The following is a 4,562-nucleotide window of genomic DNA, read 5'->3' on the forward strand; positions in this document are numbered from 1 at the left end:
AAACAGTTGCATCTGAATGGGTTTATGCTACTTGCAGCTCCCATTGCACCCTCTGCAAGTTCCTTGGCCTTTTGCTGGAGTATTCCTGAAACCAGAGTTAGAAGAAATATTCCCCAGGGATGGCACTACCTGGACTGGTGCTCCTCTTGCTCTCCTGCCCTGGTTATTTGTTTCTCTTCATTGTTGTTACATATCCCAAGGCTTTTAGCTCCTAGTCTAGTGTTTTGTCTATTGCAGAGCCCTTAATGATGGTTATTTCCTGGTAGTGAATGCTGAACTTGGTCTAGGGGGACCTGTTTGTAGCACAGTTTTCCTCGATTACCCAAAATTTACACAGCAATTCCAAGCTTATTATATGGGGCATAGTATGTAATTACAGGCATAACATATTAGGTCCTAATAACAGCAAATATATCATCACACAAATCATTCATGTTCCTGTGCTGATATTTTTAAATGGAGAGGGTGAATACAATTACTAATAATGACAATACCCATCTTACAGCTGCAGTGTAATTGGTGCCACTGTGACATCAAGCAGGGCAGGGGCAGGAGAGAGGAAACTTCCCCTGAAATATGGTTGAGTCCATGAAATACCACATCCAAGAAAACCAAGGTGGGAACCCTCTCTTTATAGTTTATATATGAGAATTTGATTCATCAACACTCAGGAAGAGGAATCCACATTTTCTTGCTTAGATGATGGATCTCCTAGTTATTTATGGGAAGGAGGAGATGGTTTTCAAGACCCCAGAGTTGTGGAGGGAGAGAAGGAATCCTATAAATGCAGCAGCAAAGGGAGATGAAGCAGCAGGTCACCAGGTGAGCTGTTGTCGCAGACATCTTTTCATTAAAAATCCTTCCTTAGGATTTTTCTTCCTGAGAAGCTGAAAGGCCTCAGCACCAAAATGTAAACAATAGTTATCTGCTGCTGTGGAATGCAACAGGTGCATCTGGGATTGGCCCATGTTGGATGTTTGTAATTAATGGCCAATCACAGCCCAGGTAGCTTGGACTCTGTCTGAGACACAAACCTTTGTTATTCATTCCTTTCTATTCTTAGCTTAGCTAGCCTTGTGAGATGAAACTTTTCCTTCTTTTTAGTATAGTTTTAATGTAATATATATAATAAAATAATAAATCAAGCCTTCTGAACATGGAGTCAAATCCTCGTCTCTTCCCTCACCTGGAAACCCCTGTGAACACTGTCACAAGCTGTGTCTCACCTTCCAGCTTGGTAAAGCTGGGCTCAGCCCCAGGATTTGTGAAAAAGGTGCTTTGAGTCACAGTAGACCTCCCCTAAAAGGTGATCCCTGCCAAAGGTACGTGGCTTGTAGGGAGAAGGTGTTGGTGCTGGCATCTGTCAGACAGCCCTGGGTGGGGATTTAGGACACAGGAAGGGTTCAAGGCCAGTCCTGACCTTTGCATGCAGCTCTGTGAGGGATTGGTGTTCATACATTTGGGTTTATGAGGCTTTATGTGTGATTTGGGTTGGTGCACATTGGTTAATGGGTTGATTAACACTGCTGTCCCAGCACTCCAAGATGCCCCATCTCAGCACGAGGTGGAGGGTAGAAACAATGGAGATTTCTTTTTCCTGTACTACTATATCAAAAAGTTCAGGCAGTGACTTTTGTTTCAACATCTACATATTTATATCTGCTGCACAGTTTAGGCTGAGATTTGCTTCCTTTGCTGACAGGCTAACCTGCTCTCTGGGCTCTGTCTGCAGCAGCCCACCAGCACCTTTGCCAACACTAACCTGGATTTACAATGCTGAGCCCCCATTCTCCTCGGCAGCAGGACAAGGGTCAGCCACTCTCATTCTGCTCAGGTCTCCAGAGCATTTCTAAGTGACAACAGGAGGAGACTAAACCAGTATGCTTGGGTCTGCCCTGAGGCATGTCCTCAGGGGCGCATTGTTGGGAGTTATTAACAGGACCTGGTTTGCATTGGCCACCTTGGTTTGGGCAGAAAGTTTCTGTTTTGGCCACATTTCGGTATGGAAATACCCCAGATAGAGCAGAGATGATGAATGGGAACCATGGCAGCCAGAACCAGCCTGCCAAAGGGATTTTACCCAGCCATGCAAAGACTGATGGGTTAGTTTCTATAGAAACACTGAGTGGGAGTGTTTCTATTGATGTGGGGCAGTGGGAGGAGATGCTCAGCTGAGCCTGGCAAGGATTGTTGTGCAAATGTGGTTGTGTTGGTCTAGAAATCATATAATCATAGAATGTCCTGAACTGGGGAGGACCCACAAGGATCATCAAAGCTCAACTCCCTGCCCTACACAGGAGAAGCCCAAAAAGCCCACAGTGTGTCTGACAGCATTATCCCAACACACCTCAAGCTCTGCCAGGCTTGGTGCTGTGGCCACTTTGCTGGGGAGCCTGTTCCAGTTCCCAGCATCTTCTGGGTGACGCGCATTTTCTTAATATCCAAGCTAAACATCCTCCGACACAACTTCATGCTGTTTCTTTGGGTCATAATGGTTACATCCAACACTGAAAGCTACTTTGGGCTCAGTGTTCAAGGATAGAAATGGTAAGAAAAAGTCATATTACTCCCCTGCATCTCTACTAACCCACCAACCATGAGCAACAGGAAACCCTCAAAAGAAAGGAATCTGGCTTTATGGGGCAGATTATTCCACACATCTTTGAGACTTCACAGACAGCCTTCATAGACTGCCTTTCAACCCCTGCCACCTTGAAGTGTTATATAAGTGGTCATACAAAACCTGGCTTGAAAAAGTTTGGATTTAGAGGTGTCGGCAGGACAGAGCTCCTTGTGCAAGAAGGGCTTGGCAGCTGCAAGGACATTATTTAACAAGCAGGTAAAAGGTGACTGCTGCTGCAAATCCTGAGCAGTACTTTGAACAAGTCTGGCAGTGTTGTCACTTTTATAAGAGGATCCTTTGGTTTAGTATCAACTTGGCCACTGAGTTCCTTCAGCAATTGCTAGATCAGAATTAAGGGGAAGAGCTGATGCTCTTCACCCACCACAACTTTGCAGTGGATGCAGTATGAGCAGTGGGTACAGTGCTTTACAGCCAGGCAATGTTATTGTTTTGGTGTGTGAATTCTGATTTATTATGGCATCTGGGTCTAATGTGGCATTCAGCATCTGTGAAAAACGCAAATATCTCCTCTTTACAGAGTGAACATCATTCCCCCTGCTCCCACAGTGGGTCAGGGTCAGTGAGCAGAGCCGCCACCCTTTGTGGGCTGTGTGTCCAAGGCTCCTGTGCCCTCCCATCCAATACGTGGAGCTGGCAGCCGGCGCCAACTGGCAGCAAAGGTTTTGGCTCTGCTGACCCCAGGGAGGCGACGGCACGAGGGCTGTTTTGCTTTTCCAGCATGATAACAAACATCATCCCCTGTTATCTTCAGAGAGAGAGACCTCTCGGGGAGGGGAGGAGCGAGGCAAGGTCAGCTCTGTACCTCAGCTGACACCACTGCCCATGAAAGCTCCATGGCAGCGCTCAAACTCACATGTTTGCCACCCTTTGTAAACATTTATCCTTCTTGTTGTTGTCAGGGCTGGTTGGTGGGGCTGGGCCGAGGTGCGGGGGGCAGTGGCAGGGGTGGCATTGCTGCTCCTCTCACCTTGCCTGACCTCCCTGTGATTCAAAAGCACCCACACATCCTCTTTGGAGTCTTGCTCACTTAAATCAGGCAAACCAGTTTAATTTTTTAGCTTTTAGGGACTTTCTCTCTGCCATCTCCCTGCCATCTGGGAATAGCAGGGAATATTTAAGGAAAGTGAATCTGGGAATTTTTAAGTGAGCAACATAATCCCAAGGGTTAATATTTCCCTAATCGGGGGGACAAAAAATACTGTGTGACCTCAAGCCCCAGTTGCAACCCAGTGATGCTGTCCAGCTTGTGACTTACGTATTTGCAGCAAATTCCTTATCTACAACAGGCACTGAAAGGAAAAAAAAGGGTAAATAAAGCCTATCAGCAGTATTGTATCGTTGGCTCTCCCTGCAGACCTTGCTTTACTGATAATTATTAACTCAAACTGAGAGCCATTGCAGAACTCATAACTAGAATATGATGGCATTTCTCAAATTAAAAATACTCAGGGAATGCTTCACTCTGCTCAAAGAATGAAATGCCCACAGGGTTTCCTGTGTGTACCAGGACAACTTGGGGTTGTCCCCATTGCTCTTGCTCAAAACCCAGAAGGGAGAATTGCAGCATGGCCATGGCAAAACCTACTGTTCTCCCTTTAGGTCATCTTGTGAGGTTGTTTTGTTTTGTTTTTTCCCTACTGCCTTCCATTTCCCTTTTTCTCACTGTTTTCTCTGGCTGGGCCACACACACAAGGTCCAGTTGCTTGCTGGTTCTTGAAAGCAAAAGCACTTTAAACCCAGTCCTTTGACATGAGTGCAAACAGCCCTGGAGCATTTCCCACAGTCAGTGAGCTCAGCCCCTCTCCCCATTACAAGCTAAAAAGCTGGCTTTAATGTATATAATAAAAGACATCGTTAAAAGCCGTGCTTTAATAAAGAAATACAAATGACAATCTAAAAATGTATTTTATTGGGCTGC

Source organism: Ammospiza caudacuta, chromosome 4, assembly GCF_027887145.1.
Source record: "Ammospiza caudacuta isolate bAmmCau1 chromosome 4, bAmmCau1.pri, whole genome shotgun sequence".
Classification (NCBI taxonomy): Eukaryota; Metazoa; Chordata; class Aves; order Passeriformes; family Passerellidae; genus Ammospiza; species Ammospiza caudacuta.